The sequence below is a fragment of the Pseudophryne corroboree genome, chromosome 12 (genome assembly GCF_028390025.1).
Source record: "Pseudophryne corroboree isolate aPseCor3 chromosome 12, aPseCor3.hap2, whole genome shotgun sequence".
Lineage (NCBI taxonomy): Eukaryota > Metazoa > Chordata > Amphibia > Anura > Myobatrachidae > Pseudophryne > Pseudophryne corroboree.
In genome coordinates, this window is record NC_086455.1 from 83,645,751 (window position 1) to 83,666,002 (window position 20,252).

The following is a 20,252-nucleotide window of genomic DNA, read 5'->3' on the forward strand; positions in this document are numbered from 1 at the left end:
GAGGAGAGAACCAGACTGCCGCACGGCAGACCCGGCGGACACGGACTGACGTCATTCTCAGCTTCCCCGCTGCACCTCTCTCCCGCTAGACGCAGCGGTGAGAGCCGCGATCAACACAGCGTGCCACGGACAGCCGCCCAAGAACATCGAGGCTGAGGAATCCCGTGGACATTGGTAAGTTAGGGACAGTTAGATTCCGGAGTCTCACTCGAACCTGAGTACCACCAACCAAATCTCTCTACAAAAGAGATGTAAACAAGTTGTTTTTAACCATCAAATTTTTCTTACAGGTGCCACTCATATCATATCATTATCTGAGCAGCTACATTTCATTTCTAGCGCAGAACACAATTTTACTTTTCCTACTAAACCTTTTATGCCACTCATACGTGACATACAATCTGCCCCGACAACCTCGGTTAGCATATGGAAAGATTCGATGGGTGTTTTGTTAATTTTATTAATTTTAACAAAAAATGTTAAATTAACATGTTGCTCTACTATTCAGTGATGGACACAGCTGATGCGTTCACATGCAGCGGCCGCATCCATCGGGTCTGTGTACGTGCACTGACCATAATGCGCATGCGCGACCCTTCACTATGCAGCCGCATCCTTCTACAAGGTGACAGTGTTGGTCGTTGGGGGAGTGTCGACACAGCATTTTGCTGGCGTGGCGTGCAAAACGGGTGTGAGTCAGAAGCATTTTCGGGGCAGCTGTGCGACGTCACACAAAGCCACTCCGAGAAAAAAATGGCCCCGGACCACCTTCCAGCGCAGCCAGGCTGCTCAACCTCAAATCGATGCATCGCGGGGTGGCGCCACACACAGGCTGGATGGCCTTGCCCTGTAATAGACAGCCCGCAGCGGGTGTAGTATGGTATGCCAGCTGTCAGGGTCCCGGCGCACAGCATACCGGCACCGGAATCCCGACCGCCGGCATACCGACAGCGTGGCGAGCACAAATGAGCCCCTTGCGGGCTCACTGCGCTTGCCATGCTGCGGGCACGGTGGCGCGCTACATGCACCATGCTATATATTGTACCTCCAGGGGGGTCGTGGACCCCCAAGAGGGAGAAACGGTGTCAGTATGCCGACTGTCGGGATTCCGGCGCCAGTATACTTTGCGCCGGGACCCCAACAGCTGGCAAACTGAAGACTTCCCACCCAGCAGGTGAGTAGATGGAAGCAGGTCTTGCTGTGGAAGCAATATCTGCGTCCATCTCAGAATAACCCCCCAAGCATTTTTATAACACATAGGAAAAACACAATTTCTGTGAACGCTGTGCAACAGCAAACTATCTGTGTGAGAGGGGTGAAACGTGCAACACCATTTTGGGATAGCCCAAGGTCAAAGACTGAAATTGCAATTGTCTCAAAACTGCTAAAAATCGCATGTGAAGAGACGCCCAGCAATGTCAAAAGACGCCGACTGATGCGATCACAACTCTGCAAATAGCATCGACGGTTGTGGTTGACTCATGCCTACTCTAAACAATACAGATGGAGTCGCACTGGCACCATGTTTTTAATTGCAAGCGATTGCAGCTGACGTCAGATACATGCCCTGAAAACGGCCATGACACGCCTGCATCTAGTCCAACAACTCCCCACAAACGCCATGTCAACACCCAAGAACGGTCGCTTCCTATCAATCACTCTGCAATGGCACTTCACTAAGGCTGCGATCGCACTGCGACTTCTGCGCACACACAGTGCATTCACAGCACATGTGCAGTCTTTCAATAATCATCCTATTTGGGTTTTTGGAATATAGCAATCCAAGCTGAATGAGGGACAATGTTCCCCCACTCCATTTTAACTCACACAGTATGGCTTGTTTTTTTACAAGTACAGTCTCGTTATTTAATAGCCACACCTTGTATGGAGCGAGGAGTCTCCGACAACATATAGGAGCATATTTATCAATATTATTTTAACTAAAATAATGTAAAACCGGGGAGGTGGTAGCCTCTGTGTATGCGCAGACGTGCAGGGAGAGGATTCGCAGGAACAGAGCTTTCTGCATGTGGTATTTGATACATCCTTGTGATATATTCAAATTTCGCAACTGCAAATTTGTGCGCCTTTATTACATCTTATCTGCATCGGAGATGCGGATAGTGATAAATATAGCCATAGTGTACTAGGCACTTATGATTAATATTTTTGCAGTAAAGGAATTGATATGCATTTGCAGATTAAGCATAACGATACATGGCATGCGTCACTTCTGTAAGACATATCTTTTGCCTGTTTAACCTAGATTGTGTTCTTTTATGTCAATCTTGCTTTACTTTCACTTAGAATATAGTAGTTACTAGGAGGCTGATGTATCAAGCAAACAGTGGACCAGTAAAGAAGTGGCCCATACCAACCAATTAGGATCTACCTATCATTTCACAGAATGTAGTAGATAATTGCTTCCTCAAAGCTGATTGGTTGCTATGGACAACCTCTCCACTCTTTTCACTGCTTTATACATCAACCCTTCCTATGTGTTTATGACGCGGCTAAGTAGCAACATCTGTGGCGTGCTAAACGGGACTAAATGACATGATTAAAAGAAAGGAGTATGTGGACACATCTGTATGAGGCAGTAATTAGCCAGAACCGTCTTTACACATTTGATCTATTTCTGTCATCTGAAATGAACTTGCTGCAGATTTTAGTATGTAACGTCACTACTGAAGCGGTTCCAGAACTCGCTCAGTATCTGCATGTTCATTTGCTCAGCAGTCCAAGCTGTGACATCAGTCAATCATACATGCTAAACAAAAGTGTGCAAAAATGACAGTGTTTGAGGCGTAATACAAATGCTATTGATGATTCCACTGATGGCTAGTGTCATATGAGGGCGGTCAGAATACATACAACTAATGTAAAATGCAGGAAAAAAAAGGTTACGGTGAAATGCTTACATTTTAATAGGGAAACGTAAGTGACATCTGTGGGAAAACATTTACTTCAAATAACAGAATTTGGTGTTGCGGTGGCGATTTCATTCCACTCCAAAAATAAGAAATGAGTAAAATATGTTTGTCTGACAAGGCCCTAATCACCCACCACAACATCAGAGAACAGTGCTCAGAAATGTCCTCAGGGAGTGTGTGAAAAGCTCTAGACCTTTCTGCTCAATTACTCAGGCAGCCATTTTCAAGAAAATGAATACTATAGGTTTTTCCATTCACAGAGCTTAGACACCTCCAAGTTAGGGCCCTCTGAGAGTGCTAAAGAATCTGCGGTTGGAATATTGTACATTACCCTTAGAGTAGCTTACAACAGAAGGTCTGTGAGTGAAACACATGCTGTGCTTTGCTTTACATACAAACCATCATTTTTCATAATGTTGGTCTCTCAAAGAGCGCACAGCAGCTGTTAAAGGATGAGCTTTCTGATTGGTTGCTGCATTCTTGAAATAAAGATATTTACGTAATGAAGTCACGTAATGTTTTGTATTCCACAGTCAGGGTGTATGCCATTGCAGTCATGTTAGCTACCCGAAACATATTATTCAAGACATGTATTCAAGCCTCAATACGCCACACAGCAGGAGATGCCTGGCGCGAGCGTGCAGACAAGTCCCATGCAACTCCACTAGCATCAGGCGGTTTTTTATTTTTACTGAAAATGTGTCTTAATCACAACAGAATGTGACTAGGACGCACCAGAAGACTATGCTGATTAATATAGTATGCTACACTTGTATATCTGTGTGCAACAGAGTCTGTATTTCAAGCACAACGGAACCTGGAATGAAACAAAGCTGCAGCCACCGCGTCATAGCACTTCACATACAGATACAGTATACAAGTTCTGCATATCAAATGAATCAGCATAATACCCTGGAGCGTCCTAGATGGCAAAAAGAAAATGCATAAGAGACACCAGATACTAACAGAGTCTCACAAGATCGTGCGTGTCAAGAAGGCCTTTTTGGCGTGACTGCAGCTGAGATGTAGGAGGACACCTCTGTATGGCCATTGAACATAGGAACTTTTTTTCCCACACATGAGACACAGGTCAAGCATATGAAAAAGTTAGAACAGCATGATCTCTATAGGATAAAAGGTATCTGGTCTCTAGGTCGACATAGTTTCTAGGTCGACATAGTTACTAGATCGACATGACAAAAGGTCGACATGAGTTTTTCACACTTTATGATCCACAAGGACTACAATTAGTAATGGTAACCTGTCCTGAGTGGAGCAGCAGCGGAGCGAGGCACCTGCCCGAAGCATGGCAAGAGAAGCGAGGTGACACAGTGCACTAATTGGGGTTCCCGGTCACTGTACAAAGAAAACAATACCAATTTTTGTTTCACAAAAACCTCATGTCGACCTAATGCGTGTGCTGACATATTTTAGGTGTCGACTTAGTTACTGTCGACTTAAGTGTGGTCAACCCTATGATCCACACCCAGGATAAAAAAAACATGGAAAAGTGCATCAAGCTGCCTTCTTGTAAACCGGATTTGCATTTAATATAAATCAGACAGAGGACTTCAAGTAAAAAGCTTTCATTTATCTTAACAGTGATCTTAACTAACTAGAACATTTTGGCAAGACGCACTGCAATCCACCATATATATCTGCCATATATATATTGTAGTGTAGGAGAAAATTCGGAGCAACTGGTGGAAACTCACACAAATACCGGGTGAACGTAAAAACTCCACACACATAGGACCATGGTTGAACTTTAACCCATAACCCCAGTTCTATAAGGAATTGCAGTGAAGGGCTACACCTAAGAATTTACTACGAGTCAGAAGGTAGAAAAAATGTATTTTAAAATACAAGCTTTTGGTTTTTCTTCTACCAAATATAAGTGTAGCATGAAACGCGTTGGTTTCTTTTCCACCTATAATGTGGTCATAGAATACAATTTATGAGAAAAAAAAAGAAAATGGGTAAAACAGCGTTGAAAACAGTAAGGGAAAGAAAAGCAGCAACAAGAATAACTTATTGCCAAGTCTCAGGAATATGAAACACACGAGATTTAACTGGAAAAGATGGGGGGGGGGGGAAAGAACATTAAAAATGTGATGAAAATCTGAAAACGACAGAAATACAAACAAATACAGGTTGAATGAAGGTCAAGAGACATTAATACTGTAATGCATATTTGCATACAAAATGTAAGAGATGGGTGGACGCAGTATGGCAGAAAACATAAAGGCAAAGAGACGCAATCATTTGTTAGTCAAATTCTCACACAAAAAGATCCCAGGCAGTCTGTGCTGCTTAGAGTTCACATAGGAAAATTTCCCAGGTACGTCCTAAGCAACAACAGTGCTGGCTTGCATCTGTCCAGGGTAACTGCTTGGCTCAGCAGTGACGACTGACGAGTAATGTATTGATTCTCTATTGGGCTGGCTATTAAGAGACAAGAATTACCATCAATAAATTGGAGCACAACTCATTTCAGAATTCAATGATCCTTCTCAAGAAAACAGTGTGCATGGGTATTTGTATTGTAATTACATTTCCATCATCGCTCACGCTTAAGAAATAGCAATCAGAATTCAGGGATACTTCTTGTGCTCACTGCTAACTTCCAAACTCTCCTAAACTAGAAGATTCTGCATCTTGGATATCTGAGTAGTAGGCCAGAATAATCTCAGTCTGTAAACCCTGCAATTTATATATATATATATATATATATATATATATATATATATATAAACAACAGTGGTGTTCGGCACTCCATTAACAAATAGAAAACTGTTGCGGGTGCCCTCACAAGTGCAATCTGAATCCTCACACTTACATTTGTAGACCAGGGTGCGGCACTCCGTCAAATAAATCAATGCAGTCAGTTTGATAGAAAATCAACGTTTCAATGTTAATACATTTTCGTCAGGATTACAAATAGAATAAGAAAATACATACCTTAAATAGTAACACCCGTGCTCATACCGCGGCTGCCGGCGGGCTCTCCGCCCCGGACCGCCGCTTTGAAGTGACGTCATTACGCGATTAGCGTGTGGCGTCAGTGCGTACCCATCACCATAGCAACCAGTTAAACAGGAACTGTCAAAGATAGCAACGTATTCCAAATGTCGTCTTATAGCAATGTATAGTGATTGCCTCAAAGAGTGTGTATCCAACCTTAAAAATAGATCACTTATTTCTAACAGACTAATATCAAGCCTAGTAGATTGCACCCTTATTACCTCATGGATCAATAGAAGATTATTTCATTTCGCAGTGTGGTCCCAATGGTAAATATGGGTAACAACTGCCATACTAGTACAATCAAATCTAAACAGGATATAGAAGGGGGTTCACTACGGCTGGCCGGCGGTCGGGCTCCCGGCGACCAGCATCCCGGCGCCGGGAGCCCGACCGCCGGCTTACCGACAGCTTGGCGAGCGCAAATGAGCCCCTTGCGGGCTCGCTGCGCTCGCCACGCTACGGGCACGGTGGCGCGCGACACTATTTTATTCTCCCTCTATGGGGGTCGTGGACCCCCACGAGGGAAAATAAGTGTCGGTATGCCGGCTGTCGGGCTCCCGGCGCCGGTATACTGAGCGCCGGGAGCCCGACCGCCGGCAAACAGAAGACCACCCTATAGAAGGTGGTATAAATAACATATCTTAGTCCCCAAGAATATCTTTATGGCTAATTAGCCAAAGCATGAAAAAGATAGATGTTCATTAAGACCCTTAGGGCTGATAACATCTAATCGATGTATCCAACGAGTCTCACACCTCAGTAATTGTAAATTACGATCTCCACCCCTTCTTGATTGTGGGATGTGATCAATCATTCTATATTTGAGATTTGGCAGCCCATGACCCTTCTCAGCAAAATGGCGTGCCATGGGTTGTTCACTAGTGCCACTAGAAATGGCCAGCCTTATGGAGTGGCGGTGAGCCGCCATCCTCTCCTTAAATTTACATTGGGTCTTTCCTATGTAGGAGAGGCCACAGGGGCAGATAATTTGGTAAACCACGTGTGTGCTGTTACAATCTAAATGGTGTCTAATCTGATATGTCTTTCCTGAATGTGGGTGATTAAATTTATCCCCCTGTATTAAATAGTTACAGGTGGTACACCCACATTTAAAACATCCCCATCTTCTATTAGACAAAAAATGTTGTTGTCTTACTGGTCCTATGTCAGATATATCAGTGCGGACTAATAGATCCCTGAGGTTTTGTCCCCTGGTATAACAGGGCATAATTCTGCTTTCAGTTATATATTAACCGCTAGTTTTACTGGATTATCAGATGTATTGTGTGTCTGAATTAACTGTAAAAACTCATCTTTGGTACCTTGCCATATGATGAACACATCATCTATAAATCGGGTATACATCAGGATTTTTGACTTAATATAATCATCTGTAAAGAAAATATCCTCCTCCGCCTCAAACATGAAACAATTAGCATATGCCGGGGCCATAGAAGACCCCATCGCACACCCAGTGCACTGTAAATAATATGAACCATCAAATAAAAAATATTTTTTTGTCAAAACAAATTCCAATAACTGCAGCAAAAATTGTATATATGAAGCTGAGAGGTGGTTTTCTTTCATTAATAAATTTCTAACTGCTGTTATACCAAGACTATGTGGAATCACCGTATAAAGGCTGGCTACATCAATACTAATGAGCCAGACTCCTGTCGGTAATGTACCCACAGTTGATAATTTATTGAGAAACATGGTAGTGTCCAAAAGGAAGTTCTTATGTACTTCAGGTACCGTATATAGGACTGGGATCAGTGGATGTTCTGGTATTAACAGATCGTAAATGTCCTCATGCAGTCCTCATGCAGGATATGCATGTCCTTAGCCATAAGTATGCAATCACGTGATTGCATACTTATGGCTAAGGACATGCATATCCTGCATATATATATATACGGTACCTAAAGTGCATAAAGGGATTAATCCCCCTCCGGGCCGGCCCATAATATCGGCTAGGGGATCACTTTCACAACCATCGGCAGTTTTTCTGGATTCTATACTGCAACCTTTGGTACTGAAACATAAGAACTTCCTTTTGGACACTACCATGTTTCTCAATAAATTATCAACTGTGGGTACATTACCGACAGGAGTCTGGCTCATTAGTATTGATGTAGCCAGCCTTTATACGGTGATTCCACATAGTCTTGGTATAACAGCAGTTAGAAATTTATTAATGAAAGAAAACCACCTCTCAGCTTCATATATACAATTTTTGCTGCAGTTATTGGAATTTGTTTTGACAAAAAAATATTTTTTATTTGATGGTTCATATTATTTACAGTGCACTGGGTGTGCGATGGGGTCTTCTATGGCCCCGGCATATGCTAATTGTTTCATGTTTGAGGCGGAGGAGGATATTTTCTTTACAGATGATTATATTAAGTCAAAAATCCTGATGTATACCCGATTTATAGATGATGTGTTCATCATATGGCAAGGTACCAAAGATGAGTTTTTACAGTTAATTCAGACACACAATACATCTGATAATCCAGTAAAACTAGCGGTTAATATGAATCAGAAACAGCTAAATTTTTTGGATGTGACTATTTCAATTAGTTCACATGGTATTGGTACCACAGTATACACTAAAGAAACTGATCGTAATACATTATTACACATGAATAGTGGTCACCCTAGGAAACTGAAAATGGGCCTCCCCTTTTCACAAATGATCAGAATACGCCGTATTAATGACAATATTGATGTAGCGGATATACAAATTGATAAACTCATCAATAAGTTTATGAATAGAGGATATGATTATAAATTATTAATGTCCTCAAAACATAAAGTGATGTCCTTAAACAGGGCGGACTTACTGAGAAAAAAGCCACGTAAGTCCCTAACGCATACATTACCATTTGTTAATCGATTTAACTGCTTATCTGATGAGATCACTACAACAGTTAAGAAATTATGGCCAATGATTAAAAGTGACGAGACTTTAAATTTAACTGAAAGCAGAATTATGCCCTGTTATACCAGGGGACAAAACCTCAGGGATCTATTAGTCCGCACTGATATATCTGACATAGGACCAGTAAGACAACAACATTTTTTTGTCTAATAGAAGATGGGGATGTTTTAAATGTGGGTGTACCACCTGTAACTATTTAATACAGGGGGATAAATTTAATCACCCACATTCAGGAAAGACATATCAGATTAGACACCATTTAGATTGTAACAGCACACACGTGGTTTACCAAATTATCTGCCCCTGTGGCCTCTCCTACATAGGAAAGACCCAATGTAAATTTAAGGAGAGGATGGCGGCTCACCGCCACTCCATAAGGCTGGCCATTTCTAGTGGCACTAGTGAACAACCCGTGGCACGCCATTTTGCTGAGAAGGGTCATGGGCTGCCAAATCTCAAATATAGAATGATTGATCACATCCCACAATCAAGAAGGGGTGGAGATCGTAATTTACAATTACTGAGGTGTGAGACTCGTTGGATACATCGATTAGATGTTATCAGCCCTAAGGGTCTTAATGAACATCTATCTTTTTCATGCTTTGGCTAATTAGCCATAAAGATATTCTTGGGGACTAAGATATGTTATTTATACCACCTTCTATATCCTGTTTAGATTTGATTGTACTAGTATGGCAGTTGTTACCCATATTTACCATTGGGACCACACTGCGAAATGAAATAATCTTCTATTGATCCATGAGGTAATAAGGGTGCAATCTACTAGGCTTGATATTAGTCTGTTAGAAATAAGTGATCTATTTTTAAGGTTGGATACACACTCTTTGAGGCAATCACTATACATTGCTATAAGACGACATTTGGAATACGTTGCTATCTTTGACAGTTCCTGTTTAACTGGTTGCTATGGTGATGGGTACGCACTGACGCCACACGCTAATCGCGTAATGACGTCACTTCAAAGCGGCGGTCCGGGGCGGAGAGCCCGCCGGCAGCCGCGGTATGAGCACGGGTGTTACTATTTAAGGTATGTATTTTCTTATTCTATTTGTAATCCTGACGAAAATGTATTAACATTGAAACGTTGATTTTCTATCAAACTGACTGCATTGATTTATTTGACGGAGTGCCGCACCCTGGTCTACATATATATATATATATATATATATATATACACATACACACGCACATATATGAAATAGATAATAGATAGGAGATATCTATATATATATATATATATATATAAAAAAAACCACAATATGTAGCAATCCAAATATGTATACCAGCACACCACTCAGGGTAGCATCAATACTTCACATCTTTTTAATATCCATAAAGTACATGGTGCCTTACAATAACCGTGACAAAAATTCCGTAAGAATGAAGATACTTAGCGTGTTACATGCATCATGGCAAATGGCACAGTGGGTGGTAATTCCTACAGCTGTTTTGGTGCACATAGCACCTTCTTCTAGGGAAACGCCATTGATCTATCTCATCACAGTCACACACTGAATATATACACATAAAATGACATACCATAACACCTGTGCTGTCCCTTTTGGCGCCATATCTGGGCTACCTAAAACACCTGGTATTCAATCCACAGCATTTCACCACACCTACAATGACAGCTGCCTCTCACCCCACTCCGGGACTTGGCGTCGCCACCCCGCGGCCGCACACTTCCGGTACCCGGAACTCAAGTTCAGGTTCTCTGCGGCGGGGGGCTAGACAGAGAGCGTGCGTACCTGAAAGTGACGCAACGCGCTCCGTCCTCCCCGCACAGAAGATTACCCCTTGGTCTCCCGGCAACAGTGGGCGTGTCCGCTATGTGTACCAGCCAGTCTCCTGCTGTGTGTAGTGAGTGACAGCTGTCATCACAGTACAGCAATCTGCAGCGTACCCAGGATAATCATAACAAAAAATAGATTCTAAGCTAATCAGCAACATAAATCCATAATAATAAAGATCATATTATAATAACAATAGTATTTATAATACAGGTTGAGTATCCCATATCCAAATATTCTGAAATACGGAATATTCCGAAATACGGACTTTTTTGAGTGAGAGTGAAATAGTGAAACTTTTGTTTTTTGATGGCTCAATGTACACAAACTTTGTTTAGTACACAAACTTTGTTTAATACACAAAGTTATTAAAAATATTGTATTAAATGACCTTCAGGCTGTGTATATAAGGTGTATATCAAACATAAATGAATTGTGTGAAAGTACACACACTTTGTTTAATGCACAAAGTTATAAAAAATATTGGCTAAAATGACCTTCAGGCTGTGTGTATAAGGTGTATATAAAACATAAATACATTCTGTGCTTAGATTTAGGTCCCATCACCATGATATCTCATTATGGTATGCAATTATTCCAAAATACGGAAAAATCCGATATCCAAAATACCTCTGGTCCCAAGCATTTTGGATAAGGGATACTCAACCTGTAATGGTTGCCCAATTCATGGCTGCTTATCCAAAATAATTAAAGTTGTGGATACAAAGTAACCACTAATATATATTTAATCTAAGACAACAATATATCAAGGATCATCTCATGAGGAAAAAACCAAGTCCCATATAACATCACATATATGGACTCAGGGTGACTCATCTACATAATGTGTTTAAGATAACCTGTGGGATCCATAAGAACTAAATGACAGCTGAAAATTGAGATATTGCTTATAGGAAAGGAGTGAAGATCAGTTCCTTGTTTAAACCATCGGTGGTCATGGCATTTAGATTATAAATCCATTTACACTCTTTCTGTAACAAAAGATTGTTTCTATCTCCTCCTCCTCGAAGTGGTGGAACTTGTTCAATTGGCATAACTCTCAGATCTTTAATAGTGTGTCTCTCCGAGGCAAAATGTCATGCTACTGGTGGTGTGCTGGTATCAATTTTTGCAAGTGCCTTCTTGATGGAACTGCGATGCATCGCTATCTGTTCCTTTAGCATCCTCTATGTTTTACCCACATAGATTTTACCACATGGGCACCAGATCACATATACCACATACTTGGTGTCACATGCCATGCATTGTCGAATTGGATAATTTTTCTTAGTGATAGGATGGACAAAACACGTCCCAGTCTGTAAGAAACTGCATTTTGCACACCCCGTGCATTTATAGACTCCAACACGTAGTTGTAACCAGCCAGATCCAGTTTTCACTCCTGGACTGATATCGGAGTACACTAGTTGATCTTTAAAATTTCTACTCAGTTTGTAACAAAACAACGGTTTCTTCTCACAAAAATCTTTGAGAGTTGTGTCACTTTGTAGAATGTGCCAAAGATTCAAGATGGAGTGTCTAATCGCACCCGAGGAAATCGAATAAGTACTGGATAGCAACATTCTCCTTGTATCAACAGATCTCTCCTTAGGGATTAGTAGCTCCCTCCTTTCCATACACAAGCATTTCTCTATAGCCTCTTCCACCTCACGTTTGTCATAACCTCTCTGTAGGAAATTATCCCCCATTTGTTGTAGCACCTTTGGTAGTTTGGCCACATCAGAGGTTGTTCTTACTACTATCACGGTGTGTGTGTACTGTTTTTATTTGGGTATTTTTTTTGTAGTAGAACTACAGGTACCAGCTGGCCCGTTTTCCCCGCATGCTGGTACTTCTGGTTCTCCAAGTACCAGCTTGTGGGGGAGGCTTGCTGGGACTTGTAGTTCTGCTACAAAAAACAATTTTCTTTTTTTGTACACTTGGCTATCAGCCTCTCATCCGCCGCCCTTGGATGGGGTGGGGGGGGGACAGCCACGGGCTTCACCCCTGGCCCTTGTGAGGCTGGAGGGGGGGGGGACCCCTTGATTTAAGGGATCCCCACTCCTCCAGGGTACCGGCTGTGTCATTCTCTCTCTAGCTAGTGGAGCCCGGTGCCGGTGTTAAAAATACGGGGGACCCCTACGTGTTTTGTCCCCCGTATTTTTGGCACCAGGACCGGACGCAGAGCCCGGTGCTGGTTGTTAAAATACGGGGGATCCCCTGTAATTCCCCCCCCCGTATTTTTACAACCAGGACCGGCTCAAAGAGCCCGAGGCTGGTTATGCTTAGGAGGGGGGACCCCACGCATATTTTTTCAGGATTTTTAACCCATTCCCACCCCTTCCCACTGAAAAACATGCTCTGATCTCTCCATATTATTTTAGTCAGTAAAAAAAATAAAAATATTCTTTTAAAAAATATATTAAATAATACTTGTGGCTCCTAAATAGACAAATCAAGTAGATAATCCCTTCTAATATAAATAGATATGCTATTAGCAATAAAAAAAACAAAAAAACAAACAAAAAAACAACATGTTTTTAAAAATTTTATTAGATCACGCCAGCAAAATGAGGCGGACTGAAATTGACCAAATGACTGTCGAAAAGCACTGTTGTCGAATCGACATTCTTCAATTGAATATACTTTTGTCGAAAAGCCGCATTTTTACCATTGCAGACATGTCAAATTTGACAAATGTTGAATTGCAAAAAGTCGAATCTGAAACGGCAGGTTTTTTGTTGAAAGTACTGTATTGCATTGTCGAATAATTTTTTTTTGTCGAAAATGCCCCGTTTTTCGACATTTGCGGCAATTCAACCACAATTGCATATGGCCCTATGTGTTGATAAATTAAAGACTACTACTTCCTGTTCCCCCGTGTGTGTGCTCTCTCTTGTCCTCTTTCGGTGTTTAATGCCCCCTCTCCTACAGGGTCTTTTCCTCCCTTGTATCGACTTCTGGTGTAAACTCTCTCCCTCAAAAAAGGCTGTCTACTAGTGGAGAGTTGATCAGAATCACTAGGGGATGTTAGGAAGTCAAGATCAGTATAAACTCTTTCTTCTCTCCTTCTACCCCTGTTGGATGGATTCCCCCTCCACACCCGTCTAGCACCAGGGTTATACCCCTTTTCCACTAGCTCAAAAAACACGGGTAAATGCACGGGGGCGCGCATTTACCCGTGTTTTTGGCAAGTGGAAAAGGGTCAACCCGGATCAAGTGACCCGTGAATCCTACCCGGCTATTTACCTGGGTAGGACACGGGAATGATCCGGGTAGGGTTCTAGTGTAAACGGGAGCCGTGTCGATGCGACACGGCTCCCGTTTACACTGTATGGAAGGGCGGCGCTGGGAGATCATGTGATCTCCCTGCGCCGCCCCTGCCGCGTCACTAGAAGAGTCACCAACCCGGCATATGCCGGGTTGTGACTGCTGATGGGAAAGGGGACGAGCACGGGTCGCAGCAGGGGGCAGCTCCCGTGTCAGGCTCCCGGCTGCGACCCGTGATCGTAAGTGGAAAAGGGGTATTAGTAAGCCAAGCGTATACCCTCTATTCTCTATAATCTTCTTTTACCTTCCTAAATTTACTTTTTTTGAAGGCCAACAGTTCTGTCCTAAAGTTTTTACTGCGATTTTCGGCGGGTCCCACCTGGGGGACCCTCTTACCTCATCCTTGATGTGCAGCCACGCGATCCAGGAGAATGTCAGCAGTGTGTGCCTGAAGTCCGGTGCGCCTCCGCTACAAGTACCCTGGAACCAGGCCGTGGGAATATGCAGCGCTGCTGGGGGAGGTGATGGAGCCACAACATAGCATGTCAGAATGACATATAAAGCGCTGCGGCCCTTGAAGTCTTTTTAAAAAGCTCTTTTCAGAGCAGCCCCCCCTGTTAGTGACCTGCTATGCAGGCACCAACTTACAAACTGAGCTCCAGTGCCTGGAGGCGGGGCTATAGAGGAGGTTGTGCAATGCATCCTGGGAACAGGAAAAGCTTTAGCCTGTTGGTGCCTCGGATCAAGATCCAACTCTACACCCCAATGTTATTCCCTGTGGCATACCAGTGTACCCCGCTGCAGAAAATATATTTTTTTTTAAATTGGTAATTCCTTCCTAATGTAAAAAAAGGTGATATGGAATATTGTACCTTTTACAGAATTTTAATATACATACACAAGTCAGAGTGGTTTGCACATAAACGTGTACCTGTTGCATACAAACAGTGAAGGCAGCAATTGTGTGGGTTGAACCAATTTTCAGCACATCAATTCAATAGGACTTCACTAATGGCATTATTGAGACTTGAGGGACTTTGCGACTTAGTGATGTCATTAGTTCCTTGTAGAATGATGGGCTGCACATTAGTTCCACTCACAACATAGCTGGCTACACTGTGATCTATAATTCATTAACTACTGTGAACCCACGTTGAGCAGCAGTAACTTCAAACAAACGTTTAGAGAAATAGTTTATATGTCCCACACATCGGCTTGATGAAGTCTCTGCAATAGGACGAAACGCGTTGGCCCTTTAATGTACCCTTGACCATCACTATGGACAGATAAGCTTTAAATCTTATTTCCTGTACGTGTGCTACCTGCTATTTTTTTATTTCTTTTTTTCAATTGAATAAAACTTGAATCTACTGGTGGTGAAGAAACCTTCATTATTCTGCTTTGGGACTGTTTGGTTCCCCACCTGCTCACAGTAAGATTTAAGCAGATATGTATTGTTAAGACAATACACATGATGTTCTTTATTTGTTATTTTCTATTGCTTTACGGTGGTCATATGACCGAAGACAACAAGAATAAATTACATTACTGAATCTATTCATCGCCATCACTGCAGCACTTTAGTATGTCACCTATTTTAAATTGCACTATAGGCGCTTTTAACATATAATTTGCTGTATGTTGTTTTTAGAGTGTGACTCACAAACACACATTTTGTTACTTGTATATGAGGAGCGTCATATATATATATATATATATATATATATACACACACACACACACACACACACACACACACAAACACAGTATATATTTACATAGAAGAAGCGGCACTCAGTCTCTTCGTGATGAAGGGTGTAAAACCCCGAAACACTGATTAAAGCATCACTGCTGTTTGCACGTTTTACGAAGACTGAGTGCCGCTTCTTCTATGTGAATAAGTATTAGGGGTGCTGTACCCTTCAAGATTTAGATATATACCGTATATACTCGAGTATAAGTCGACCCGAATATAAGCCGAGGCACCTAATTTTACCCCAAAAACCTGGGAAAACGTATTGACTCGAGTATAAGCCTAGGGTGGGAAATGCAGCTCTAGCCGTACACAGCCCTCAGTGCCAGATATGCCCTCATACTGCCAGATATGCCCCCACAGTGCCAGATATGCCCCACAGTGCCAGATATGCCCCACAGTGCCAGATGTGCCAGATATGCCCCACAGTGCTAGATATGCCCCACAGTGCCAGATGTGCCAGATATGCCCCACAGTGCCAGATATGCCCCACAGTGCCAGATATGCCCCACAGTGCCAGATGTGCCCCACAGTGCCAGATGTGCCCCACAGTGCTAGATACTTACCCTCCGTCGCTCCCGCGCTGTCTTCTGAAGGAGGGACACGGAGAGCGCAGTGCGCGGCTCTCCTGTGTCCCTCCTGCGTCTCTGGCGGCAGCGGCGTGTGTTAAAGGAAGTGCCGGTTCGTGCACTTCCTTTAACACACACACCGCCGGAGATGCAGGAGGGACACAGGAGAGCCGCGCCCTGCGCTCTCCGTGTCCCTCCTAACGCTGACTCGATTATAAGCCGAGGTGGCATTTTCAGCACAAAAAAACGTGCTGAAAAAGTCGGCTTATAAACAAGTATATACGGTATATAGTTTTATACACGTTTTTGGTTTTCAGGTGTTATTGGTTTTACGTGTGCGCTTTTTTCCCACACTATTTAAAAAAAAAAAAAAATATATATATATATATATATATATATATATATATATATATATATATAAAAAAAATTGTATTTGTATTCGGCACTCATGAAATAAACATCACAGTCAGCTTGCCCGGTGCCCTCTAAATCAACTTTGCAGGTTGAAGATATAAGCACAATGAAGCGGCACTCCAGGACTTAATTCAAATAAACGGGTCCAGTCTCCCGATTTTGATGTGCTTTTATATATATATATATATATATATATATATATATATATATATATATATAGAGAGAGAGAGAGAGAGAGAGAGAGAGAACGAGGTGGGTCCGGCACAGCCACTTATAGAAATTAATACATCGGATGCCCTCACAAAAAGCAGATAGCAGACACAGGGTGGTGCGGCACTCCAATGATTCACAAAGGCAGAGGTATTTGAGATGCAACGTTTCAATGCCCGTTTATTAAAATGGCATTTTCGTCAGGTATAATACAAAAGAGAAACAGCTTACCTTATATACACAGTATCACCCATCGTGGCGCGAATGCCGCAGCGGGACTGCACACCCGGTGGCCGCGCTGATAAATGACGTCATGCCGTTCTATAACAGAAGCGTGCAGCGTCATGTGACTAAACCCATCACCATAGAGACAAAGTATAAACAAACAGTATACGGCTGACCGGAACACCAATCCAGTATAAGAACTTAACTAGTGGCACATATAAAGCAATATGACAGGAACAAATCAAAACAAAAAAGCTAGAGAGGGCTATTAGCTAAAAAATAAACATCAGTTAGGACACAGCCAGCCTCGGTATTTGTGGACAGTGTTTTACAAATTTATATAAAAGATCATCCTAGATATCTTCTAGATACCACTACACTGTTGGTTAAGCTTATGTCTTTACCTAGGTTTACTGCTGATATCACCATGTTTACCATCGATGTGGTTAGTTTATATACTGTAATTCCTCATGACCTAGGATTGTCGGCAGTGGGACGCTTTCTGCATGGTCAGAGCTCGTACGCGGGTCCTGACATTTCATTTCTGTTGGATTTGCTTCGTTTTATACTGACCAAAAATTTTTTCCTTTACGATGGTTCTTTTTATTTACAACTGGTTGGTTGTGCGATGGGGGCGGCGGTAGCCCCCTCATACGCAAACATTTTTATGTTTGATGTGGAGCAATCAATATATTTTTGTCTGATCCCATTATTGCAAACAGGATTTTTTTTTTTTGTCGCTATATTGACGACTTACTGATTTTTTGGCATGGAGATGGTAAAGATTTGGTACATCACCTGGAGTCACATAATTCTAGTGATAGCCCTGTCAAATTTACCTTTTCATTCAGTTCCACTGAGATTCATTATTTAGATGTGGCCATTTCCATTAAGGATGGCTGCATTTCAACTAATTTGTATTCAAAACCGACAGATCGCAACAATCTTCTGTTATCTTCCAGTTGTCATCCTAGATCACTGATTCAGGGCCTGCCGTACTCACAATTTATCAGAGTCAGACGTATTACGTCTGATATTAAAGCAGCGGAATCACAGATTGATTCCTTACTACAAAAATTTCTGTCACGTGGTTATGATTTTACCCAGCTTCAAAAAACTAAAGCTAGGGTCTTGAGTATTGATAGAGCAACATTGTTAAAATCTAAACCAAGCAATTCAAAACCTTTGTTACCTTGGGTCACACAGTATACACCCATTAGTCCTAAGATTAATAAAATAGCCAAGAATCTTTGGCCTATTATTAAGTCTGATTCAGACTGTAACCTGGCGGATACAGAACTCATGCCTAGTTATAAACGCGTACGTAATATCCGTGATATTCTTGTTAAATCAGATATTTCGCAACCTGCCCCTAATATTTATAGGGGTAAACTAGGATGTATACGTTGCACCTGTGTGACTTGTAAATATTTAATTCCTGGAGATATATTCTATCATCCTCTTACTGGTAAAGCCCTAAAGATCCACCATAGACTTACCTGTAATTCTGTTTACACTGTGTATCAGATAATTTGTCCTTGCGGTCTTTCCTATATTGGAAAGACTGAACGACCTTTTAAAGAACGTATGGCAGCCCATCGTTCTTCTATAAAGGCTGCCTTGGTCTCCGGCAAGAGCGATCAGCCAGTCGCAAGGCATTTTGCGCTGGCTGCGCATAGCCTCGCTTCACTAAATATAGGATAATTGACCACATTCCCCATTCCTTACGTGGTGGTAATCGTGGTCTCAAGTTATTACAGTGTGAGGCCAAGTGGATTTTTCGTTTGGGGACTCTCTCACCGAAGGGCCTTAATGAACACTCTGGGCTCAGTGTGTTGGCTAACAGTACCTAACTGATGTTTATTTTTTAGCTAATAGCCCTCTCTATCTTTTTTGTTTTGATTTGTTCCTGTCATATTGCTTTATATGTGCCACTAGTTAAGTTCTTATACTGGATTGGTGTTCCGGTCAGCCGTATACTGTTTGTTTATACTTTGTCTCTATGGTGATGGGTTTAGTCACATGACGCTGCACGCTTCTGTTATAGAACGGCATGACGTCATTTATCAGCGCGGCCACCGGGTGTGCAGTCCCGCTGCGGCATTCGCGCCACGATGGGTGATACTGTGTATATAAGGTAAGCTGTTTCTCTTTTGTATTATACCTGACGAAAATGCCATTTTAATAAACGGGCATTGAAACGTTGCATCTCAAATACCTCTGCCTTTGTGAATCATTGGAGTGCCGCACCACCCTGTGTCTGCTATATATATATATATATATATATATATATATATATATATATATATATATATATATGTGCACATCAAAATCGGGAGACTGGACCCGTTTATTTGAATTAAGTCCTGGAGTGCCGCTTCATTGTGCTTATATATATATATATATATATATATATTTATATTAACCAGTTCCCAAATGTCGCTCCCACGCTGTAAATTCAGCAAACAAATCCAAGCGGAGCCCAGGTTTGAATGTCAATGCTTGAGGGGCACTGACATCACCCCATGCCATAAGCATTAACGTCAGCGTAGCCTCCAGGCGGTGCGGCTCCATGTTCACACTCACCATAGCAACCACCCGCACCAATAATCATTGTGCTAGACAGCCACGATCAGAAATTAATAGCATTATGCATATACATATAAGCAGGGCCGCCATCAAGGGGGTGCCCTGTGTACAGTAGTCCCGGGACCAGCCACTCTGACAGAGTGGAGGGCCCAGGCTGCTCAAACAGCCAGCCGTGGCCATTCCCGCCGGCGGCCGCCGCAGGTGAGATTGACCGCTGCTGCTGCCAGTTAAACCTGCCCTTCATATCCCGGCGGCGACACCATTGAGACTGCCTGTGGTCACCGCCGCCGGTCCCCTTCTGCTGAGTGCGACTATAACCGTGGGCTGCCCGCCCACCCACTGCCTGCCGCAGATCCACGCCGCCGATCACAATCAGCAGCTTGCTGTTTATAATAAAGTTCTTTTGATCCAGATGCGGCGCAGCGTGACGTCATGATGTCACACCGCATCAGTAAAGAGGTGCTGAAGAGCTAGGGACAGGAGGCCAGGAGCAGACAGCGTGGG

At 42.5% G+C, this 20,252-nt stretch overlaps 1 protein-coding gene across 1 annotated transcript in view; it reads right to left on the reverse strand.

Annotated features, from left to right (window-relative positions):
- The window catches only part of MNAT1 (MNAT1 component of CDK activating kinase), a 432,825-nt gene that overhangs the window by 150,103 nt on the left and 262,470 nt on the right, over positions 1-20,252 (reverse strand). The window lies entirely within an intron of this gene.